This window comes from Manis pentadactyla, chromosome 3, assembly GCF_030020395.1.
Source record: "Manis pentadactyla isolate mManPen7 chromosome 3, mManPen7.hap1, whole genome shotgun sequence".
Taxonomy (NCBI): Eukaryota; Metazoa; Chordata; class Mammalia; order Pholidota; family Manidae; genus Manis; species Manis pentadactyla.
In genome coordinates this window covers 110,183,522-110,210,821 of record NC_080021.1, presented here as the reverse complement: position 1 = coordinate 110,210,821, position 27,300 = coordinate 110,183,522, and the positions used below count along the sequence as shown (strand labels likewise).

The 27,300-nt window shown below is 36.0% G+C and overlaps 1 protein-coding gene across 1 annotated transcript in view; it reads left to right on the top strand.

The window, feature by feature from the left end:
* Positions 1-27,300, top strand: part of DNAJC1 (DnaJ heat shock protein family (Hsp40) member C1) — a 245,794-nt gene that overhangs the window by 62,166 nt on the left and 156,328 nt on the right. The window lies entirely within an intron of this gene.

Sequence of the window (27,300 nt, the reverse complement as noted above, 5' to 3'; positions counted from 1 at the left end):
TCATCATTCATAATAAATTTTATCAGTGTCAAAAAGACAAAAATAAATTAACCAAGTAGAAACGGACATTTTTTTTTGTAAACGAACTTTAAAAAAGTAATTTCCCTAAAATATAGTCTGCAACAGATTTTTGTTACATTGTATGTTGAGAGTATAATAAGCACAAGAAAATCTGTAGCTGTTATTACAGTGCTTATTAAAAATCATTTGATTTATCAAAACATTGTATTACTATATCCGAAAAAACACTGACACAGCCTCCTGCTATTACTACAGACTTTGAGCAATACATACTATGTTTGTCAATTCTTAAACTGTTTCTGGACAGCTCTATATTCCATTAGTTATATATGCGTTTGAATATTGCTCGTCCTTTCGTGTTCAAGTTTTGAGTTTTATGTTAATACTGGATAGTTTTCACAACTGTCTAAAATACCGTACAACAGCTAGTAAAACAATTTGACTCTCTAGTTATTTTGTTTCAATAAAAATTTTATTTATCTTTTTCATTTTTTCTAGCATCAAAGAATTCCTATTTTACTTTCAAAGATAAATTATTTGGATAGTAAAATAATTTATGTTTCATTTTATCTTTTTTTTAGGAAAGTAGTTTTTTTTTTTGGAATTTTTTTTCCTTATTGAAGTAGTTTATATACAATCTTAGATTGGTTTCAAGTATACAGCACAGTGGTTCAACAGTTACCCATATTATTAAATCCTCACGCCCACTACTATAGTTACTATCTGTCAGCAGAGGAAGCTTTGCACGTAAATTAAATTTCTGCATTCACTTTGAATGTCACTTATTCTAGGATAAAAAAGTATGTCTGTTTTTAAAACTTTAATATACTTGTAATGTTTTCACAATTTTGAAACTGTAATTAATAAGAGGAGTAATGTTATTTTGAATGAACATGTACTATGTGTATGCAAAGAAACTAATAACTTTTAGGATTATTTCATAAAGTTTGTTTTCTTATAGGTTAGCATAAATAATGCATTTAAAAGTAATTTTTAACCTAAAAAAATGTTTTGTCCTAATTGGTATGATATTTTGGTATGAAAAGCCATAACTTAAATCCTTTTACACTGAAAAAAATTTTAATATGCCGAAGTTTGTTTATAAATTAAGAATACTTGAGTAATTAATCATTTATAATTATTTGAATACTTCATAATAATACATAAAGTAATATAGTTCCAGAATAAATAGGAATTTAAACACAGAGTGAAATTTAAATTAGACAGTGAATTTAAGAATTTGGGCACCTTGTCTATAAATTTTGACCTTAATTTTTTGTTCAGGGGCTTCAGAGTTGTTGGGGAGGAGCATTTAGATATCATTTCATTTAATACAGACCTAGTAACCAAATTTCTTTAATTAATATTTACTTTCTAGAAAGCTTGCTTGGTGTGCTCTTTTGCATTTAAAGTAGTTATGGTTGTTAAAAGATTTCAGAGCAGATGATTAATGAAACTTTCTCATCTGAATTCCTGACGTGTTGATCATGAGTACTTTTGTTTATACTTGTTTCTCTTTCTGATTTTTTATATACAAATGCTTATTACATATATGATTAGATTTTTGAAGGAGAGTGTTTTGTTATCAATGTTAAGTTCTCATTTGTCTTTGAAAAATTAATTTGGTTTGACTTAATTTTTTTTTTTTCAAATTGTCTTGAGTTCCCTGCAAAACCATGTAGCCTCACAGAATGATATATGTTACAGTTAGCAAAGCAAGCCTAAATTATTCGGTCTGAGAACTGTAAATGAAATTAACTGTAATCACTCAATAGTTTTTTTTTTAGCTTATCAACTAAGTTTTCCAGATAATTGTGGTTTTAATAATCATATCCAAAAGTTTATTTTGTTTTGTTTTAGGTTCAAGTACAGATTTAAAAATATACCTATTCTGGATTAGGGTAGAAATGTATTTAACTTTTAAAGAGTAGTTTGGTTTCTCAGATATCTCTAATATCATGATTCACAGAAATGGGATATAATAGAAATATTAGTACTAACCAGTCCTTATATCCTTACTAATGTGTAGGCTATAATTATGAACATTTGAAGTTCTGTATATTTACTGCTTTTCAAGAATGTTAGAAACCATTGAACAAAATAATTTTAGGAACAAAATAAGTGGCAAAAATAAAAGCACTTAGATGTAATATCACAATGATTCCCAAATCAGTACTAATGGAAGCAATATGGAAAATTTCCAGTTCCAGGCAGATTATGTTTGGGGACCTGTAGTGTACAGCAGGAATCAAAGTTAGAAACTCAGGACAAGTCAGGAACACATCTTTAAAATGCTTGTCACTTATCAGCTTCATTTTCCACTCCCTCCATTTGGAGACTTTCTAGGAAAGCAGTGTTACTGAAACATATTTAATTCAGAAGAGTAGTTCAAAGAAATCGTATTTGTCTCTGTGAAAAGTCAGACTCACCAGTTACATTAGAGTCAAAACATTTTACAATCTTTTGCTCACCGTAAAATTTTTTTAACATTTTAAAATTTGGATGTATATTTAGGGTTTTCCTTTCTATCTTTTCTGTCTGCCGCTTTAAAACAAAACAAATAAAAAACAGAAATAATTAAGATTCTAGAAAGAGAAATGAAAGAACTCTTTTAAGAATGAAGTTTCAAAATTTTTCCCTCATGTTACCCATATATTAGAACAAAGAATAAATTGTTGAAATAACTTCCAACTTCATTTCATAATTTTTCACTCTCAGCTTTTAACTGATTTGACGAGTTAAAATCATTTCCAGATTCATAAGTTATGTCATATTCTAATTTAAAGTACCCATGTTTCAATAAGTGATTACTTCATAACATCAAACTTAAGTTAATCAGTTCTCTTAGACTCGTGGTTACTTTGGTAATTGGGAGAGTTGAGAAATGTGCAGTTTTGTGGAATAATACATAACATACTTTTAATCAGATTGCATATCTGTGTGTTTTGCATGATGATCAGTATTTAGAACTAGGTTGATTTTATTCAAGTTTGTTTTAGGTTTTGCTTAAATAAGTGTTCTTTGCTATTCCAAATCTTATATTTGTATTGTCATGCTAATATATACAAATAAATATGTACTGGTAGTGCATGCTTAAAAATGTTCTGTTACTAAACTTTTCAATCTTGTAGACACTTGTAACATCCATTTGTTTTCACCTTGCTGCCAGAACACATCAACACCCAAGTTAAACTATTCTCTGTCTACATACCACTGAAGCACTTACTTCTTGTCTTTCACAACTCTTTTTTACCCCAACTATTGCCATTATCTCCCCAACCCATTCAGGCCATGTGCTAATTTTTTGAAACATAAATGAAATAGAATTTAGAATTTAATCATCTGTATTTGCCTTACTTCTTTTGTGATCTCTGCAAAGGTAGGCTTACAAATTATTACAAATAACTTGGTGAAAATTTTGGATGAAAATTTTGGTCAGCAAGTGTGACAAATGTGCAAAAGTTAAATACTTCTAATTGTTTTCATATATAAGAACTATCAAACACTTCCGAGAGTGTAATGATCATGAAACAGCTATTGCATAATAAAATCCTGCAGAGAAGCTATAGTCTTCCAAAAACTCTTGGCTTCAGGAGCTGTTAAAATGCATAGAAAAGATGTGCAGTATCAAAATATATACCGTTGACCCTTAACATAGATTTGAATTGCACGGGTCCACTTATAGGTAGATTTTCTTCAATAAATATACTGGAAAATTTTTTGGAGATTCATGACAATTTGAAAAAACATTTTTCTCTAGCTTACTTCAGATACTTCAGCTCTTTTAAAGAACAGCTAAGCAAAATTGCAGTTACTAGTTCTGTATCTCCTCTGTCTACATGTTCATTTTTTCCCTTAGTATGACCTTCCTACTACTACCTCTGAAGAAGGCTAAAAGAACTCCCTTACCATCAGCTTGTACTCTCATTCCTGTTAATTCAAACAAAGAAATCCCCTCTCAACTTTTATTAGCAATGACATTTATGTTTCTTCAGGATTTATAATGTTTACATTCAAATGCTTTCAACTTCCCATGACCAATCTACACACTTACCCCTGTATTTATTCTCTCCTTCTCACTGGAGATGTCCCCTTTGAAGGCCAGCTTTGCTCTCATAATTTGGATTCTGTCCCTCTGTCTGCCCCCACCTGCGCTGGAAACATGAACTGTCAGTAATCCAGTGTATGACCTGTTTAAATTCTCTCAACTGGATCCTTCTCATCTATTAAAAAGGAAAGAAAACCTCCCTCAATCCCACATCTCCTTTTAGCAGCCAAATTTTTTGAAAATCTATCTTCATTTCCTCACTTCCCACTCATTCCTTACACTACTCTGGTTTGGCATCTATCCATTACTCTACCAGAACAGCTTTTCCCAAGGTTTTTGGTTATCATCAAAAGGTAAATCCAGTCTATATATTTCAGTGTTCATACCTAACAGTCGCAGTATTGGTACTGCTGACCATTCTTTTATTCTTGGAATAAATCTGTACTCTTCTGATTTTTTACCTACTTCTGGTTCTCCACCATTAATTATTTACATTTCTTCTTTCTCATTTAGGCCTTCTTTAAGCAGTCTTATTCATGCCTATGGTTTGATTGTTCTTCATGTACTAATAGTTCCTAAATTTATATGTCTAGCACGAACTACTTCTTTGAACTTCTGACCTTTGTATCCAGATGCTTAATTTACAGTTCCTCTTGAATATTTCAAAGGCACCACCTTTGCTTTCAAAGGCAAACTCATGGTCCTCTGTGTCCTTCTAATCTTCTTCCAGTATTCCCTATTTCTCCTAATGGTACCAGTATCCTTAACTGTGCAAGTCTGACACCTACAGTCATCTATCATTTATACCCTTCCCCCAGTCTTACTTATTAAGAGAACTTCTGTTCATAGCATTTCATACAGACTCTTTGTTTTCTCTCCCTGATAGATTACCCAAGATACGCTCATAGCCACTCTTCTGAAATACTGTAATTCTGTCTACCCTGAAATTATCTTAGACTTATCCAGTATCTCTTGCTTGAACCATACTATGATTGCTACAATTAGGAAGTCACAATAATGAGGAAACTAGCTACTACAACTGTCACCAGCTCCAGAAACCATACCTGCCCTTCTCAGAGGAGTGCCTAACACCCATGAAGCTAGTAGGTAAATACCAGGACTGCTTCTGACACTGTCACAGAAGAACCTTTGGCTTTGCTAGCAGCCATTATCTTTGCCTGATTTCTGCATTCTATATCAGAGTGCATCTGACTGGTCAAACCCAAGTCACTTCTAGTTGTTTTGCTTTCTAGGCTGAAATTAAGGAAGGCGCACTAGAAAGGCATTGTGGAATATGGTAGCCAGTAGCCAGCCACATGTCGCTATGTAAATTTAAATATATGACTAAAGAACTGAATTTTATATTTTATTTAATTAATTATAATTTAAATAAATGAAATATAAAATTCAGTTCTTTAGTCATGCTACCCACATCTCAAAGTGCTCAGTAGCCATGTAGCTAGTACCTACCATATTGAACAGGGCAGACGGAGAACATTTTCATCCTTGTACAAAGTTTTTCTGGCCAGTGCTGGACTAGGAGGAAGGTGCACTGATACTCACTTTGTCTACCAAAGGAGCCATGATATTTGAAACAGGGAGTACTTTGAACAGAGTCCCATAAAGGGCCAAGAATATGTGGCTTGAACTAGGATCATCAGAGTGTTTGGACAGCCAGTGAATTATATAAGGAGACCTGAAGGAATGAAAACAGTTGAGGTTTACCATTAGACTTTTGGTTTATGCTACTGAGATAGATGGTCATGCCATTTACCTAGAAGGAAAGACTGGGAAAGGAGTACATTTAGGGGAGTGCTGTTATTTCTGCTTCCCAGTGGGAACTTAAAAAATATAAATTAAAAGAATTGGTCTCTGTTTTCAAAGGATGTACAGTCCAGACTATGAACAATTTAGAAATTCACCCTGACAATCCTTGAAGAAAAGGAAATAAGTTGTGAAATATTACATGTCTATTTGTATGGGGATAAAGATTACACCCTAAAAAGTAAGTTAATTTCAGAGATCTAAAGAAAAGCATCCAGTATCATTCCATTGCACTTCCTGGTTTGCACTATATTTTGCTCATTTGTCAGTTTTTAAAAATGGTGTGAGAATTTATTTGTAAATTAGAGGATAATACATAAAACCAAACCTATCAGTAAATAGAGTGGATTGGTTTTGACATTTATTCCTTCGTTCTGGTGTGCTTTACTGCTCATTGTGTGGAAAGCTAGTAACTTTCTCTAACTCACTTGCAGCACATGTCCTCTGTCAAAGTAGTACAGCTTTGGCCAGTAAGAGGTACTTTAGGATCATGGGAAGATGGCGGCGTGAGTAGTTCAGAGGAAATCTCCTCCCCAAAACATATATATTTATGAAAATACAATAAATACAACTATTCCTAAAAGAGACACCAGTGGATGCAGTACAACAGCCAGGATACATCTATATCTGCGAGAACTCAACATCACACGAAGGGGGTAAGATACAAGCCACAGTCAGGCGGGACCCGAACGCTCCCCCACCCCAAAACTCGGCAGGAAGAAAGGAGTCAGAACAGAGAGGGAGTGAAAGGCCAGGACTGCTAAACAACCAGCTCTAGAAATCTGCACCCGGAGCGCAGACACAAGGTGCACGGGGTGCTGGATATTAGAGAAATGGAAAAGCAAAACCTGTGGGCAGGTCCCCGCAACCAGCACCCCTGAGACAAAAGAAAAGCAAGTGCTTTCTGCAAATCTTACAGGGACAGGGACCCCATAGCTGGATGAAGTTGTCACGGCACACATAGCCAGCAGCTGGGAATCCCTGGGAAACTTAGGCGTCCTAAACCCCAGGGGGGCAGTGCAGCTCTGAAGCCCCTTATGGCATTAAGCAGCCTGCCAGTCATTCCTACAACTGGCGCAGACCCCGACACACCGGCCCAGTAGCGGGAGAGTGGCAGTGCGTGCTGGGGACGGCAGCGCCAGAAGGGACCAGGAGCAGATACATGCACCAGTGGTGCCAGATGGGACCAGGAGAGGCTTGTGCGAGCCCACAGCAGCGCGACCAAACAGCCCGGGCGCGGCTCGCACGCACCGGCGGGAGTGAAGCCAGAGTAGCTGGTAGAGGCCCGTGCGGGAGAGCCCCGCGGGCACCTGCAGCAGAGCCAGAGGGAGCAGGTGCACTCCCAGCAGCCGACCGGAATCCCAGCCCAACGCACAGCCGCCTGGGCCAGCCCCAAAGGCCGTTGCTGCCACACAGCTGCCTGGCAGGGGTGCTGCTAGCACGGAGTAGCGCACCTGGCATGCCTGCCACTCCCCACAGGGCTCTGTGCTGCTCTGACGGAGACCCTGCCCATAGCAGCTGAGGGGACTAACCCGGTGGCTGCTACAGGAGTGCAGGTAACCATCTCAGGCAGCGGAGAAGGGCAAGGTGTCCAGCAAGCAGGAAAGGACTTTCTTCTCCCAGCTGACACACCCACAACCTGCCTACAGCCACTGCTATCACCATGAAAAGGCAAAAAAATTTAGTCCAGTCCAAGATAGTTCAAACAACACCTGAGAAAGGATCGGCAGTGGCAGACCTAACCAGTCTCCCTGAAAAAGAATTCAAAATAAAAATCATAAACATGCTGACAGAGCTGCAGAGAAATACACAAGAGCTAAGGGATGAAGTCTGGAGGGAGATTACAGAAGTGAAACAAACTCTGGAAGGATTTATAAGCAGAATGGATAAGATCCAAGAGGCCATTGATGGAATAGAAACCAGAGAACAGGAATGCATAGAAGCTGATGCAGAGAGAGATAAAAGGATCTCCAGGAATGAAAGAATATTAAGAGAACTGTGTGACCAATCCAAAAGGAACAATATCTGCATTATAGGGGTACCAGAGGAAGAAGAGAGAGAAAAAGGGATAGAAAGTGTCTTTGAAGAAATAATTGCTGAAAACATCCCCAAACTGGGGGAGGAAATAGTTGCTCAGAATACAGAGGCACACAGAACTCCTGAGAGACGGGACCCAAAGAGGACAACATCAAGACACATAATAATTAAAATGGCAAAGATCAAGGACAAGGACAGAGTATTAAAGGCAGCCAGAGAGAGAAAAAAGGTCACCTACAAAGGAAAACCCATCAGGCTATCATCAGACTTCTCAACAGAAACCTTACAGGCCAGAAGAGAATGGCATGATATATTTAACGCAATGAAACAGAAGGGCCTTGAAACAAGGATACTGTATCCAGCACGATTATCATTCAAATATGACGGTGGGATTAAACAATTCCCAGACAAGCAAAAGTTGAGGGAATTTGTCTCCCACAAACCACCTCTACAGGGTATCTTAGAGGGACTGCTCTAGATGGGAGCACTCCTAAAAAGAGCACAGAACAAAACACCCAACATATGAAGAATGCAGGAGGAGGAAAAAGAAGGGAAAGAAATAATCATCAGACTGTGTTTATAACAGCTCAATAAGCGAGTTAAGTCAGACAGTGAGGTAGTAAACAAGCTAACCTTGAACCTTTGGTAACCATGAATCTAAAGAATGCAAAGGCAATAAGTACATATCATTCAATAATCACCCTAAATGTAAATAGACTGAATGCACCAATCAAAAGACACAGAGTAATAGAATGGATAAAAAAGCAAGACCCATCTATATGCTGCTTACAAGAGACTCACCTCAAACCCAAAGACATGCACAGATTAAAAGTCAAGGGATGGAGAAAGATATTCCATGCAAATAACAGAGAGAAAAAAGTAGGTGTTGCAATACTAGTATCAGACAAAATAGACTTCAAAACAAAGTCAGTCACAAGAGATAAAGAAGGACATTACATAATGATAAAGGGCTCAGTCCAACAAGAGGATATAACCATTATAAACATATATGGTCCCAATACAGGGGCACCAATATATGTGAAACAAATACTAACAGAATTAAAGGAGGAAATAGAATGCAGTGCATTCGTTTTGGGAGACTTTAACACACCACTCACTCCAAAGGACAGATCCACCAGACAGAAAATAAGTAAGGACACAGAGGCACTGAACAACACACTAGAACAGATGGACTTAATAGACATCTATAGAACTCTACATCCAAAAGCAACAGGATACACATTCTTCTCAAGTGCACATGGAACATTCTCCAGAATAGACCACATACCAGGCCACAAAAAGAGCCTCAGTAAATTTCAAAAGATTGAAATCCTACCAACCAACTTTTGAGACCACAAAGGTATAAAACTAGAAATAAATTGTACCAAGAAAGCAAAAAGGCTCACAAACACATGGAGGCTTAACAACATGCTTCTAAATAGTCAATGGATCAATGACCAAATCAAAATGAAGATCCAGCAATATATGGAAATAAATGACAACAACAACAACACAAAGCCCCAACTTCTGTGGGACGCAGCGAAAGCAGTCTTAAGAGGAAAGTATCTAGCAATCCAGGCATATTTAAAGAAGGAAGAACAATCCCAAATGAATAGTCTAATGTCACAATTATCAGAATTGGAAAAAGAAGAACAAATGAGGCCTAAGGTCAGCAGAAGGAGGGACATAATAAAGATCAGAGAAGAAATAAATAAAATTGAGAAAAATAATAGAAAAAATCAATGAAACCAAGAGCTGGTTCTTCGAGAAAATAAAAAAATAGATAAGCCAGACTTATTAAGAGAAAAAGAGAGTCACATCAACAGAATCAGAAACGAGAAAGGAAAAATCATGATGGACCCCACAGAAACACAAAGAATTATTAGAGAATACTATGAAAACCTATATGCTAACAAGCTGGAAAACCTAGGAGAAATGGACAACTTCCTAGAAAAATACAACCTTCCAAGACTGACCCAGAAAGAAACAGAAAATCTAAACAGACCAATTACCAGCAACGACATTGAATCGGTAATCAAAAAACTACCCAAGAACAAAACCCCTGGACCAGATGGATTTACCTCAGAATTTTATCAGACATACAGAGAAGACATAATACCCATTCTCCTTAAAGTTTTCCAAAAAATGGAAGAGGAGGGAATACTCCCAAACTCATTCTATGAAGCCAACATCACCCTAATACCAAAACCAGGCAAAGACCCCACCAAAAAAGAAAACTACAGACCAATATCCCTGATGAACGTAGACGCAAAAATACTCAACAAAATATTAGCAAACCGAATTCAAAAATACATCAAGAGGATCATACACCATGACCAAGTGGGATTCATCCCAGGGATGCAAGGATGGAACAACATTTGAAAATCCATCAACGTTATCCACCACATCAACAAAAAGAAGAACATAAACCACATGATCATCTCCATAGATGCTGAAAAAGCATTCAACAAAATTCAACATCCGTTCATGATTAAAACTCTCAACAAAATGGGCATAGAGGGGAAGTACCTCAACAAAATAAAGGCCATATATGATAAACCCACAGCTAACATCATACTGAACAGTGAGAGGCTGAAAGCTTTTTCTCTGAGATTGGGAACAAGACAGGGATGCCCACTCTCCCCACTGTTATTCAACATAGTACTGGAGGTCCTAGCCATGGCAATCAGACAAAACAAAGAAATACAAGGAATCCAGACTGGTAAAGAAGAACTCAAACTGTCACTATTTGCAGATGACATGATATTGTACATAAAAAACCCTAAAGACTCCACTCCAAAACTACTAGAACTAATATCAGAATTCAGCAAAGTTGCAGGATACAAAATTAACACACAAATCTGTAGCTTTCCTATACACTGACAATGAACTAATAGAAATCAGGAAAACAATTCCATTCACAGTAGCATCAAAAAGAATAAAATACCTAGGAATAAACCTAACCAAGGAAGTGAAAGACCTATACCCTGAAAATTACAAGACACTCTTAAGAGAAATTAAAGAGGACACTAACAAATGGAAACTCATCCCATGCTCCTGGCTGGGAAGAATCAATATAGTCAAAATGGCCATCCTGCCCAAAGCAATATACAGATTCGATACAATCTCTATCAAATTACCAACAGCATTCTTCAATGAACTGGAACAAATAGTTCAAAAATTCATATGGAACCACCAAAGACCCCGAAAAGCCAAAGCAATCCTGAAAAAGAAGAATAACATAGGGGGGGATCTCACTCCCCAACTTCAAGCTCTACTACAAAGCCACAGTAATCAAGACAATTTGGTACTGGCACAAGAACAGAGCCACAGACCAGTGGAATAGAATAAAGACTCCATACATTAACCCGAACATATATGGCCAATTAATATATGATAAAGGAGCCATGGACATACAATGGGGAAAGGCCAGTCTCTTCAACAGATGGTGCTGGCAAAACTGGACAGCTACATGTAAGAGAATGAAACTGGATCACTGTCTAACCCCATACACAAAAGTAAACTCCAAATGGATCAAAGACCTGAATGTAAGTCATGAAAACATAAAACTCTTAGAAAAAAACGTAGGCAAAAATCTCATGGACATCAACATGAGTGACTTCTTCATGAACATATCTCCCTGGGCAAGGGAAACAAAGACAAAAATGAACAAGTGGGACTGTATCAAGCTAAAAAGCTTCTGTACAGCAAAGGACACCATCAATAGAACAAAAAGGTTTCCTACAGTATGGGAGAATATATTCATAAATGACAGATCCGATAAAGGATTGACATCCAAAATATATAAAGAGCTCACACACCTCAACAAACAAAAAGCAAATAATCCAATTAAAAAATGGGCAGAGGAGCTGAATAGACAGTTCTCTAAAGAAGAAATCCAGATGGCCAACAGGCACCTGAAAAGATGCTCCACATTGCTAATCATGAGAGAAATGCAAATTAAAACCACAATGAGATTTCACCTCACACCAGTAAGGATGGCCAGCATCAAAAAGACTAAGAACAACAAATTCTGGCGAGGATGTGGAGAAAGGGGAACCCTCCTACACTGCTGGTGGGAATGTAAGTTAGTTCAACCATTGTGGAAAGCAATATGGAGGTTCCCAAAAAAACTAAAAATAGAAATACCGTTTGACCCGGGAATCCCACTCCTTGGAATTTACACAAAGAATACAACTTCTCAGTTTCAAAAAGACATATGCACCCCTATGTTTATCACAGCACTTTTTGCAATAGCCAAGATATGGAAGCAACCTAAGTGTCCATCAGTAGATGAATGGATAAAGAAGAGGTGGTACATATACACAATGGAATACTAATCGGCCTTAAGAATGAAACAAATCCTACCATTTGCAACAACGTGGATGGAGTTGGAGGACATTATGCTCAGTGAAATAAGCCAGGTGGAGAAAGATAAATGCCAAATGATTTCCCTCAGGTGTGGAGTATAACAATGAAGCAAAACTGAAGTGTTGGGGGCAGGATCACGGGAAAAACAGTGTAGCACAGAGAAGGCAAATAGTGAATCTGGAGCATCTTGCTGCCCTGATGAACAGTGACTGCCTTGGGGCATGGGTGGGGACTTGATAATATGGGTAAATGTAATAACCACATTGTGTTTTCATGTGAAACCTTCATAAGAGTGTATATCAATCATACCTTAATAAAAAATTTTTTTAAAAACTTTACAAGCAGCTGAGTTTGTCATTTTTGTCTCTGATGGTTAATTTGTTTGATTATTATTTTTTAATGTGAGTGACCTGCAAATTTCCACTTTTTAGAATTAAGTCTTTCTTTGTGACCAAATTCATCACTAATTTTTTAAATCATTTTGAACAGAGATCTGATATGTTCTGCTGGCAATATATATATTTGTATGGTTGTATCTTTATAAGTATAAGCATCTTAACATTTTAAAAATTGTTCAGATCCTTTATAGCTGTGCTTATTTTTGGTTTACTTGATATGTCAAATTCTATAGAAGGTATATTAATTTTCCTACATGATTCTTTTTAAAGTTCTTATATTTAGGAGTTTTGCTGTTATGTATATGGATATTGGGTTTCTTGGAGCATAAAGATTTATGGCTATTTTAACTTTTCAATCGTTTTTACTCTTCATTACAGATTACCACTCTGTTCTGTTGCTTACTTTGAACTTTAAATTACCCCTTTTCTGATAATAATATCAACATTCTTGTTTTTCTTTTGTTTACTTTTATCTTTGTTCTTTTTGTTTTCAGTCTTTTGGGTTTCAGTTTTTAACCCAATTTGGTGATCATTTCATTTTGATAAGGGAATTCAATATATGTTTACATTTACTGAAGAAGTTGATATATTTGATTTTATCTTTGTAGTATTTAGGATACATTTCTCTTGTGTTTTACGTGCTGTTTTGTTGGATTAGCAAAATTTCTTTTCCTGTTAATTTGGAAATTTTTATGAGTTTTTAAATTATACAGTGGTAACCTCATTTTTAAAGATGATAATAAAATACATTATTTCTCTACTAATAGATCAAAATCAAATAATAGCATTTGTTTTACTTCTTATTCTTCTTTGCCTCCTTCCTTTTTTTTTTCTTTAATTCCTGGCTATTATTAGGTTGTCTTTTATTGGCATATTCTGTTTCAGGAACACTTTCTAAACACATGTAACAGCCAGTCATATATTTAGACTTAACTATATATTGCATGTTTTATTGCTCACCACTGTGTTCTTGTTTGGCTTTTTGTTATGAATGTTTAAAAACATACACAAAAGTAGAATAGGGAGATGATTACATCTCCCATATACCCATCATTCAGATTTAAGAGTTATTGACATTTTCTCACATTATCCTTTATTTTTCTGAAATATTTAGAAATTGGTATCAGACATTTTGGCATTTTAAGCATCTCTTAGATAAAGGTATTTCCTTAAATAATCATGACATAGTTTTCCCACCCAGTAAAATTAACATTAATTCCTTAATAGCACCTACTATTCAGTCCTTATTCAGATATTCCCAGTTTTCTACAAATGTCTTTTCACCTTGCTTTTGTTAAATCACAGGCCAAATAAGGCCTACACTTTATATATTGGTTGTTCTGTCTCTCATATCTCTTTAATATAGAACTGTATATTTTGCTTCTTCCCCCTGCCATTAACTTGTTAAAGAGACCTCCTTTTCAAAACAAATTCATTGGAAAATATAGCTTAACATAGCTAATCTGGTTTCCATAAATGATATTGTTTTGTGAATAGTTGATCTGATGTTCCTTGCCAACTCGTCTCCCAGTAATTAGATATCAGAAGCAGCTGTCTTGTGAGGCTGCACTCTTTTGTTTATCTACATTTTGTAGAATGCTTACCTTTCTAATCTTATGGGGAGGGCAGAGGTGTGTCAACTTAAACGTGTTATTAATCAAATTTATTTAGATACAAGTTAGAAATCAGGGGAGGAATATATTCCTCTTTTACTACACTGGAAATTATCTGATTTGTCAACAAATCATTTTTACTGACCTTGACTCTCAAAGATATAAATGTTGTATATGAGCATCAATACACAGAATATAGGCCAATCGCTAAACTCTCATTGGTTCCTCTATATAATTTAAGGATAAGAAAGTCGATTAGAACTATAATCTTACACAAATTTCAGTAGATTTCTCCTAAGACAATTGACTTTAACAGACTTGTAATGGGAGAACCCTGCTTCTTTTATAGATGGTAAGCCTTAGAAGCCCAACTTAAAATTTATCATGAAGAGAAATATTTATTTTTGCCATGGAAAATCATTTTTTATTTTTAGAATATTTTCCTTTACCTATTTATTTGAATTTGATATGCACGTAGTATGATATCCCATAGTCCTGAAGATATGATGAATACAGGTTCCTGCCTTACCTGTCTGTCCACTGACCAGACAACTTCCTTTAGATGTCTGTATTTTGTCCTTCTAGTGGTAATGGACTTGTGTCTGGGCACACAACTGATTGTTTGCTGGCTTTTGCCAGGGGAGGGAAAAAGCAGACTCTGTTGACTCATCACTTCAAATGCAAAGGCCAGAATAAAGAGGACAAAGTCATTATTAACAGTTTAGATTGAGCTTTTAATCAGTAATACCAGATATGAAAATGACCCATGGACTAGTCAGGAAGATTACATGGAATCACTAACTTTGAGGCAGTTGATTTTGGTTAATAACACTATACAAATTAAGATTCCCAGATGTCAAATAGAGTTTGAAGTTCCTCAAGTATGTGCCTATATATATATACTTTGGATAACTATAGTCTTCCCTCCTTACTGAATCTGACAGCCAAATATATGTTCTTCTCTTGGATTTAATATTTGAGGTTTTTCAAGACAATAGGAAGTTTTATTAAGAGGGATTTACTTTAATGATTCTGTCACATCTTTCTATGTTGACGGATAGTAAACACAGTAGAGGGGGTGAAGATTTAATAATATGGGAAACCAATATAAGATTGAATATCAACAATACCTCAATAAAAATTTTTTTTAAAAGGGGGGTTTACTTTGGTCAGATCCCAGATAAGGTTTCCTGATATTTAATTTGGTTAACTAGTCATATATTTTTCTACCACCTGACAGACCCCAAAAAAACACATCTCACATTTGTAGAGACAGTGTAAATAAAATGAGTTTCAGATTATTGGCAATCCATTGATATAAATCAGGGGTCAACAAACTATTGTCCCTGGGCCAAAACCAGACACTAACTATTTTTAGAAATAAAATTTTATTGGAACACTGCCAAATCTGTTTGTTTATGTACTGTCTGTAGCTGCTTTGTCACTACAATGGCAGAGTTGAATAGTTCCAAGAGACTCTGACCTGCAAAGCCTAAAATATTTATTCCCTTGCCTTTACAGAAAATGCTTGCCAATCCCTGATAAAGTAAAATAAGGAATCTCTCTTAGGTCACCTAGGACAGGGTTTTCAGTGCTCTTACCTTGCAAAACTTTTATGAGGATAGCGATTATATCTATTTTGTTCACCACTGTATCCTCAATGCTTACAATGTAGTAAGTACTCAATAAACACCCAAATCCATTTTTCTCTCCTGAGTTCCCTAGTCCACATGTTCTAAAGCACAAATTAAACTGCAAGTCAAGTCTGCCATGTGTTAAAGTGAAGGAGAAATACTGACTTTCTACCCTACATGTTAGAATAATTTTTATTTACTCAGTATTAACTATATGCCAGATACTATAATCACAACATTCATATATTGATTGATATTTATGATTTAAACATCATATATCAATCTTTTAGGTGTTATAGCATTATCATTTCCATTTTACAGATGAGAAGTTTAAGAAGATATAGAGAGCATAGGTGATTTGCCCAAAATCACATAGCTAGTAAATGGCTTAGTTATATTCAAACCCATTTTCATCCTAAGCATTATAGTAAATGGAAAGGGGGCTAATTCAAACATAAGGTAGAATATGAGTAAAATTTCTCTGTAATTTGCCCTATATCTAACAGTTAGCCTTACCAGGTCTATACAAAAGTAAATTAGATGAGAAAATTTTCACTGAGATTAATATATCTATCTATAGAAGAATGGTTCATAGGGAACAATCCATATATTTTAAACAACGCATTGAACTGCATTAGTTCATTACTAATCCTGCTTTTCAAATTCTCAAAGATAACTGGCTCCATTTTGAGGTATATAGCATAACTTACATTAGAAGACCATCAAGGAGTGGCCATAGGATAAGCAGAAAATAGCCTCCAGTTCTAGAAGAGGTAGCTTGGGAGATAAGATTTTTTAAATTTCTGGCAGGAAATTTCTGCCACTTACTACCTGTGTAGCATTGGCAGCTTACTTGGCGTCAGTTTGAGCCCTCCTTTCCTTATTAAAATGGAGATAATTATGCCTGTCACAAAGGATTGTAAAGATCAATGGAATTAACATATACAGAGTGGCTAGAATAATGCCTCGCACCTAGCATGCAATAAAGGTATTTCTGCATGCCTTCAGGTTTTAAAAATTGAGATAAAATTCATAAAATGTAAAATTTAGGACTGATTCTTTTTTTTTGTATGTAATATGAAGTAAGGGTCCAACTTCATTTTTTTGCACATGGATAGCCAGTTGTCTCAACAGCATTTGTTGAAAAGAATATTCTTTTCCTGTTGAGGGCTCTTGGCACCCTTGTTGAAAATCAGTTGACCATAGATGAAGGTCTCTTTCTGGTCTCTGCAGTCGTCTTTTGAGCTGTGTGTCTATCCTTACACCATGACCACACTGTCTTGATTACTACAGCTTTGTTGTAAATTTTGAAATCAGAATTTATGAGTCCTCCAACTTTGTCATTTGTTTTCAAGGTGTTTTTGCTATTCTAGGGCTCTGGCATTTCCCTGTGAACTTGAGGATAAGCATATAAATTTCTGCAAAATGCCAGGTGGGATTTTGATGGGGATTGTATTGAATCTGTAGATCAACTTGGGAAGTATTGCCATCTTAAGAATATTAAGTCTTCTAACCCATGAACATGGATGTCTCTCCATTTATTAGTTCTTTCATTTCTTTTAGCAATGTTTTATGATTGACAGTGTATGAATGTTACACTTCCTTTGTTAAACCTGTTCCTAAGTATTTTATTCTTTTTGATGCTGTTGTAATGGACTTGTTTTCATAATTTAATTTCAGATTTTCTTATTGCTAGTGTATAGAAATACAACTGATCTTTATATGTTGATCTTACATACTACAAGTTGTTGAATTCACTTATTAGCTCTAATGCTTTATGATTTTCTATGCATAGGATCATGTCAGCTGAATGGAGATAATAATAATTCCTTTCCAATTTAGATGCCTTTTATTTCTTTTTCTTGACTAATTGCTCAAGCTAGAATTTACAGTAGAAAGGTGGTAAGAGCAGCAATCCCTTTCCTTAGTGATCTTGGGAAAGCTTTCAGACTTTTACCATTAAGTATTATGAAGTTAGCTGTGGGTTTTTCATAGATGCCCTCTATCAACTTGAGACAATTCCCTTCTAGTCCTAGTTTGTTTAGTGTTTTGTTATCAAACAGTTTTGGATTTTATCATAATGTTTTTTCTGCATCAATTGAGATGTTTATGTGGTTTTTGTCCTTCATTTTATTGATGTGGTATAATTATTTTCACACACTGAGCCATCACTCTTGCATTCATGGAATAAATCTCATTGGTGATGGCACATAGTACTTTTTATATGCTGCTGGGTTCAGTTTACTAAAGTTTATTGAGGAATTTTGTATCTAGATTCATAGGATATGGGTCTATAGTTTCCTTCCTTCCTTTCTTACCTCCTCCCTCCCTCCCTCCCCCCATCTCTTCCTTCCTCCAGTTTTGAAAGACTGAAGAATGGCAATTTTTTAAAATGATAGAATTCACTAGTGAAGTCATCTAGTTTTGAGGTTTGGGGCTTTTCTTTGTTGGACATTGGGTTTTTTTGGTTTTGAGGTTTTTTTAAAACTGATCAATCTCTTTTATAAATCTGTTCAGTTTTTCTTAAGTCACTTTGAATGTTTCTAGGAATTTGTCTACTTCATCTGGGTTTTTGGAACATTTGGCAAACAGTTGCTCATGGAATTTTCTTATAATATTTTCTGTTTCTGTAACATTGGTAATAATGTTCTTCCTTCCATTCCTGATTTTAGTAATTTAAATCCCCTCTAATTCTCACTCTAGGTTTGTCAATTTTGTTGACATTTTAAGGGAACCAACTTTTGGTTTTGTGGACTCTGTTGTTTTTCTGTTCTCTATTTCATTTATGCCTGTTCTAATCTTTATTTCCTTTCTCCTATTTGCTCTGTGTTTAGTTTGCTATTTTTCTAGTTCTTTATGGTGGAAGGTTAGGTTGAGCTTTGTTTGGGTTCTTCGGTTTTTATTCATCAATTACAGCTATAAAATTCCTTCTGAACACTGCTTTTACTACATTCTAAGTTTTGGCATTTTGGAATTTTGTTTTATTCATATCAAACTACTTTTTAATTCCATAGTGATTTCTTTTTGACTTTTTACAAAATAGAATATCATGATTTAATTTAGTTCTTGCTTAATATTTAGTCATCTTAAGTTAGAAAAATAGTTAAAAATAACTTAACATTAATGAATTAAAACTTCCTAGAATGTATTAACCTAAGAGGAAATATGATTCTGAAATTTCATGACTTTTCCTTGTTCATTCTCATACTATCCAACCATCAATGGGAAAAATTCTTTAGAGCTTTTCAGTTTTATTGTTCAAGAGCACAGTTTTCTGGCCTGTTACTATGTTCTAATAGGGACACAGTGATGTTATAGGGAGATATCATAATGTCACTTTTCATTTGTATCTAAGTCATTGGTTGTTTATGAATATGTTGTTTAATTTCCACAATACTTTGTGAATTTTCCAAATTTCCTTCTGTCATTATTTCTAATTTCATCCCATTGTCATCAGTGAAGATATTTCGTATGATTTCAGTCTTTTAAAATTTATTGAGACTTATATTGTGACTTAATTGGTCTATCCTGGAGATATTCCATGTGTATTCTGTGAATGTTCCATGTGTGTTCTGCTGATGTTAGGTGAAATATTCTGTAGATGTCTGTTGGGTAGGTCCAGTCGGTTAATACTGTTTTTCAGATCATCTGTTATTTGCTAATTTCTTAGCTAATTTCTCTAGTCATTCTTGAAAGTGAAGTGTTGAGGCTTCCAACTATTCCTATACAAATGGCCTATTTTTTCCTTCAATTCTGTTAAGTCATTGCTGTGTAGACTTAGCAGAAGTCTATACAGAATGGAAGTCTATCTCATATTTTGGGACTCTGCTGTTAGAGGTGCATATGTGTTTATAATATATCTTCTTGATGGATTGACATTTTTGTCATTATATAATGTCCTTCTTTGTCTCCTGTAACAATTTTTGTCTTAAAGTCCATTTTCCCTGGTATTAGTATAGCCATCTGTAAGTCTGGGGAAAGGAAATCCTGGGGCAAAATACCTCTAAAAACCAAAATCAGTCAAAGGGAGAAATATAGTTTAAAACCCATTTATTGCTTACAAAACTGCAGTGCGGCCCATCTCTCTCCTGCTCCAGCAGCAGCAAAACCAGCCCTCCCCCTCCTCTCGGGTACAGATAAGCCCTCCTTGCCCAGGTAATTACCCATTGGTATGGAGATGAACTTCTCTCCACCCATGAGGAATGATGCAAATGCACTAAAGCCATACTTCTTTCCACCTCTGAATGCCTATTGATATGCAGATGTACCAAAGCCAGGAGATATTCTGGAAATGTTACAATTTTACCCACAGGCCACTCCCCCCAAGAAATCTTGCCTTACAATTTACTTGTCCCCCTCTTCTGACCAATCTAATAACATACAATAGCAACAGCAATAAAATCTTGATAATCCTCAAGCCAGAGGATTCAGCCTATGCAGATTAAGTAAATGTACTTTACAGCGCAATCTCTCACTAAGCACAACATATGTTTCGACACTTGTTTCCTCATTCCTAACAACCATGCTAGATTGCTCACAAAACTTTTACCAGACATTAGACAAAGTCAGGCTTCTCTTTAACCTTTTTTTTCTTGACAACATCAACACAATCATGATAATTCTAAAGCCAGAGTATTCAGCTAGGTTCAAAGTCCCATGCAGATTAAGTCCAAAGCTTATCCATTCCAGCCATCATGTGGCAGCTGTAGCCAGGGCACGCATCCAGGATGCAAGGACTGCAGAAGCAAATAACCATGATTTTGGGGGGCATTTTGCTGTTATACCAGGAATACATAGGAGGCCAGCTTCCAGGCCTTTTCCCCAAGGTGCCAGAAGAGCCAGCCATTGCTGGTCCATGTGTTGAAATGTCCAGGGCCATGTCCATTTTATTCCTAATTGCTGCACCCATCCTTGCAACTCCTGTCCAATAAAGTGGGTGCCTTGATTGCTCTCAGTCACCAGCGACCGGTCATGGGATGAAAAGAGATGCTCTAGGCCCCTCTTGGTGGTTTGATGATATGCACAACATGCAGGACACTCCTTCCGGGCTTGGCTGACTTCTTCAAAGGTCAATGGCAAGCCCCACGACAGGGCTACAGCCCACATTGCCCTTTGCCCCATGTGCACCAAATGCTGATGTAGCCATTGGGCCACATCAGAAGCAGGCTTTCCTTTTAGCCAGCGCACCTGAGCCAAAGAGTCTGCTTCATTATTCCCTGGGGATGCCAAAAGCAAATGGCCAGTCACATGATATATGGTAGGTGTCTGTGCCACACCACTCCATGTTCTTTGGGTCCAGTTTCTCACCCAATGGGGTAGGTGGTTATTACCTTGGTTGGAGCTTTTCTGGTGATGGGCTCCGTAGGCAGCAAGGCGTGGTACACAGCAGCCAGTTGCTTCTCTATTAAGATGTATTGGACCTCTGCTCCTTTCCATAGTTGTGACCAGGCTCCAGCTGGTGGCAGAAGCAGTAGCCTTAGGCTCAGGCCACAGGCCAGGGTCAGTGCAGCCAGCAGTGGTGGTGGTGCCTCCACAACCACACAAGTGTAGACACATGTCCCTAGGCACCAGCGCCACTTCTCCCCATCATTTCTTGGGGTGGCACTCCCAAGGGTTTCACCCATTATAATAGATTTTGGGTTCAGAGGAATCCTGCCGACTATGCCAGGTATAAGTCTGGGGAAAGGAAATCATGGGGAAAAATACCTTTAAAAACCGAAATCAGTCAAAGGGAGAAATAAAGTTTTAAAACCGTTTATTGCTTACAAAACTGCAGTCCAGCCCATCTCTCTCTCCTGCTCCAGCAGCAGCAAAACCAGCCCTCCCCCTCCTCTCTGGTACAGATAAGCCCTCCTTGCCTAGGTAATTACCCATTGATATGGAGATGAACTTCTTTCCACCCCTGAGGAATGATGCAAATGCACTAAAACCATACTTCTTTCCACCTCTGAACTCCTATTGATATGCAGATGTACTAAAGCCAGGCGAGATATTCTGGAAATGTTACAATTTTACTCACACCATCCCAGCCCTCTTTGGTTACTGCTTATATTTAACATTCTTTTCATTCATTTTATATGTTTACTTCTAAAATAAATCTCTTATAGATACCATATAGTTAGACCAGGTTTCTTTATAATCCATTTTGTGAGTCTCTGCCTCTAAGTAATTGGAGAGTTTAATTCATTTACACTTAATTAGTGATAAGGAAAGACTGGCTTTTGCCACTGATAAGACTTACTTTTGCTATATGTTCCGCATCTTCTTTGTTCCTCAGTTCTTCCTTTACTGCCTTCTTTTGTGTCAGTTAGGTTTTTTCCCTGAGCTACCATTTCATTCATTTTTTTGTTTCTTTTACTATAGATCTTTCTTAGAGTACAGATTTTATTAGTGTTTGCTATGGGGATTACAGTCAACATTTTAATTTATAGCAACTTCGTTTGCATTAATACTAATTTAGTTTCAATCATATAAAAAATTTGACTCAATATAGCTTTGTTCCCTTATACAGTTGTCATAGGTTACATCTTTATACATGTATGCCTATGGACATAAATTTATATTATTGTTTTAAGACATTTATAATTATTGCTTTAGTAGTTATCTTTTAAGTCATATAGAAAAAAATTGGAGTTATTAACCAAAAATACATGAATATTGACTTTTATATTTATCTATATAATTGTCTTTACCAGTGTTCTTTTTTCTTCATATGGATCTCAGGTACTATCTAGTATTTTTTCTTTTCAGCCTGAAGGATTCCCTGCAGCATTTCTTGCAGAGCAAATCTACTAGCAATGAACTCTCAGTTTTTGTTTAATTGGATTATTTAATCTCACTCTCATTTTTGAGAGATATTTTTGCTAGATATAGAATTCTTGGTTGACAGATTTTTAAAAGCATTTTGAATTTGTTATTCTATTACCTTCTGGCTTCCATGGTTTCTGAAAGAAGTTAGCTGTTAATGTTATTGAGAATCCCTTGCACTTCATGAGTGGCCTCTCTCATGCTGCTTTCATGATTCTCTCTCTCTTTCAACAATTTGATTATGTTTCTAGGTATGTTTCTCCCCAAGTTTATCGTACTTAAGATTTATTGAGATTCTTGGATGAATATTCATATGTTTCATCGAATTTTGGAAGTTTTCAACCTTTTTTTTTTTTCAAATATTTTTCTGCCCCTTTCTTCTCCCTCTTGAATTTATTATGTGTATGTTGAATTATTGGTGGTGTCCCACAGGAATCTTAGGCTCTATTCATTTTTCTTCATTCTTTATTCTTTCTTCTCCTTAGATTGGGTAACCTCAGTTGACCTATCTCCAAGTTTTTCAATTCTTCTGCCTGCTTAAATCTGTTTTGAGCTGCTCTAGTGAATTTTTTTTTTATTTCAGTTATTGTATTTTTCAAGTCTTGAATTTCTCTGTGGTTCCTTTTTAAATTTTCTGTCTCTTTGTTGGCAGTCTCAACTTGGTGAGATACCATTCCCATACTTTCCTTTAGTTCTTTGTATGTTCTTGAGCATATTTAAAATAGTTGATTTAAAGTCTTTGTCTACTTATTGCAATGTCTGGGTTTTCTCAGAGCAATTTCTATTAATTCCCTTTTTTCCTGTATATAGGCCATACTTTCTTGTTTCTTTGCATGCTTCAGAATTTTTAATAAATATAGGGCATTTTGAATATATAATGTGGTAATCAGATTCTCCTGCCTCATCTGGCTTTTGTTTGTTTGTGTTTTGCTTTTTGCTGCTTGTGTTTTGTATTATTTGTTTGTCTAGGGACTTTTCTCAACTGATTTTGTAAAGTGTATATTCTTTGCCATGTGTGGCCACTGACATCTCTGATTAACTTAATGGTTAGCTAATGATCCAGCAGAGATTTCCTTAAAAGCTAGAAATCAGGAAAAAAAGCCTCACAGTCTTTGCCAGTAGGTTCTGTGTATATGTTGGGGGCATGGCTTTGACACTTAGCTAGGCAGTTTGCAGCTCTCCCTTAGCCTTCACTTTCTGCTTGTATACAGGGTAAAGATCACCCAGAAGTGAGGACTTAGGATCCTCTCAGGTCTTTTCTGAGCATGTACTCCACCTTAAGCATGCATGTGGTCTTCTGGTTTCTAATCAAATCTGGGAGTTTTTCAAAGCCCATATTCCCCAAAGCATGTCATTCCCTAGTTGTTCCTCTGAAAGTTTCTGATGTGTCTACTGTATACCTCAACAACTTCTATCCTTGTTCTATTTGTCACTGACTAATAAATTTGCCTTTAAATGGTTTTGACAAACGACCTTGGTAGTTGCCTCTCTGCCCTGGGAGAGTTCTGAGTTTGGTAAAATAAAGGTGAGCCTTTTACACAGTCCATCAGGAAACCAACAGAAAGGCCCAAACAAACAACTACAGTTCTTTGAGAGTAAAGTCTGTTTTGCTTACCCTAGCACTAGGAACCCACACCAAGGAGTTCAGATTGGTGTCTTCAAGACTTACTGAGAATCAGTCGCCTTTTTCTTGATTAAGTGCTTGTCTGATTTCTGTAAACCTTGGACTAGTTTGCAGAGTTCAGATAAGGTTGATTTTGACAGTTTTTGCCAGATTATTTACTGTTTCTATGCAGGAACAGGCCCTCACAGTTCCCTACTCTTCCATTTTCCCTGACATTCCATCACATTGTTTCAAATTTGACAAACATATTACTTTCATATTTTTTTTCTTTTTTAAAGAATGACCATATGTCTCTCCTTTACAGAGCATCAAGCATTAAGATAATTAATGTCCAACTTGCCAAAGAACTGTTTCACATTTAGAAGGCAAAGAATTCTGGCAATTTAACTCAGCAGATCTACTGATGTCAACAGTGTTAAATTTTTCTCTGCAAGCTAGAGCGATAAAAGGTCTAATCCACTGAGTATGGGAGATGTACGTTCCAACATTCAGGACTCTAGTAGAAATATGATGTAAAATGTGTTAGAAAAGCCAATACATATCAGGCTCTTTACCTTTAAAATCGCAATTGACCATATTCACCTTGTAGTTATGTGGCTGTTTTCCATATAGTTTCTCAGGTCAGTAAGAATGTAACAGTTGTCTTCACTACCGTGTGAAAACTGTATCCCCTTATGAAGGGACTCAGCCAAAATCTACTAACTGAATCTAAAGAGACAATATAGAGAGCTCTGATTCTGATGCATCATTTTCTGGATTTGAATTCTCTTTTCATATGTTTACCAACAGTATGAACTTGAACAAGGTACTTAACTTATCTCTGCCTCATTTACTCCATCAGTAAAATGGGCCTGATAACAAAGCTAGGAGATAGGCATAGTTGTTATGAGGATAAAATAAGCTAAGATTAAGTAATTAACTAAGTTAAATACATTCATAAGCTAGTGTGAGGTGCAATTTGTCCTGAGCATGTCATTTAGATAGGGAACTCTGAGTTTTTCTGTTCTCTCCAATTAAGGTGGAACTTACTGGTGAACCCTTCTGACCAGATTCTCAAAAAGAGAATAGTCGGGCAATATTTGTGTGTAGCCTGAGGGGCCTATTCCTTAGTCAGGAAAAAACTATCTTCAGTTACAGTGCAAAACAGAAACATGAAATTAGGGAACAGCCAGTGTTACTAATGTGTAGTGATCTGGGGAACCAGGAGGATGGGCCAAAATGGTAGGCAATAAAGCTAAAGAGACTGGAAAAGACAGATGATGCAGGCACTTGGGAGTTACTGAAGGGTTTGAAATAAAAGAGCTTTCTGGCCACATTTACATTTATGGCACATACATTGGCAGGAAAATGGAGGATTGGGGTTAGCATGGCAAGACTGGAAGGAGGGAAATGCCTTAGGTGACTATTAGTCATTTTTATTTTTAAGTTGGTTATAGGTGTTCTGTAATGAGCTTGCATTACTTTTGTAGCATAAGAAAATACGTAAGCTCTTATTTTGTAAGAAATCTACTTACTTTTGGAATTTCTCTATGATATAATCTCAATTTAATAAAATCTAAAATTAAAGTCTCCAATTAGAGAAGATTTAGTCATTTGACACTTGACCTCTTTGATCAATAAAGTCTCCACAGATTTTCAGTAAATAATCATCCTTTTCTAATACCTGTTACCTAAGTGTACATATAGGTAACACTTCCATTTAGAAAGTTAGAATGAAAATTATAACCATATTACCTGTACAACTTATGTTGCCAGCTTCATAGTTCCTCAGACATCCACAAGTCCCCAAATTATTCACGCCTAAGTTGAAACTTTTAAGTAGAGTGATAGCCTAAAGCAATAAACCCCAGAAAATTGGTAATGAAAATAATGGTTTAGAAAGGAAAGCTTGACAGATTAATTATAGTCTCACTTTACCTTTCTCCAACTCTGTTTTTTAACAGCTATTAATCTAAAATAAACATATTTTTGTTTTGTTTCAGTTTTTTAGTTATATGAACTTTTTTAGTAAAGTAGTTTTAGTAATTAATTGGACAAATATTTAGCTATAAAACATAATAAAATTTAATAAGCAACTTTAGTTTTGTTCCACTACGAATGTGTTAGTTATTGGAATAACTTCTAAACTTAGTGGAGATGTTTCAAACCCAACTTGACAGTGTGTTCTTTGTTATTGTTGTGTATTTTATACTGGCTGTGTAAAATGATGTTCCCTGAGTTTACTTGTGCACACAGGATCACATAAAGTGTAATTTGAACATCCACTTAATCCCAAGTACTCTTACTGAACTAGTGTGACCTTTAAATATATTTAAGTTATTTTGGTAATAAATAGTGTGCAAATATTTCTGCAAACCACACTGTGGAAACTGGGTACCATTCAAAACACCCTTTAAAGTACTAAAAAAAAGTTGAGTATGATATACATGACTATTTTTAATTATAATTATTTTGGGCAAATGCAAATTTAACTGTCTTCAAATAGGCATACTTTTTGACATGTAAAACTGAGATTCCATAGGTCGTTGCTAGATGGCAAACGCACTATAAATAACAGTGAACAAACCACATATGGTAAGTCTGGGATTCAGAAATTGGCTATAAGATTTCTCAAATAAATAAAGGCCTTCTTTGAAGGCACATGGATGTATTAATTTTTAATTTGTTTCTTTTTGATCTCTTAATTACTAAAAAAGATTTATTGGTTAATTTTAGGAAGGCAAGTGTTTGAAAAGTTTTGCCAAATACTGTCTTCTTTAAATGACCGTGTGGTAATGAAAAGTTAAGAGGAGAGCCAAATTAGATTGAATAATTGTTCAGTCATGTGGGTCAGGCTAGCTGCATAGCCTGGTTGTTAGACTGATTGCTCAAATTACATTGCCTGGGGTCCTGCACTTGGTTGGCTGTCTTCTCAGATCTTAAC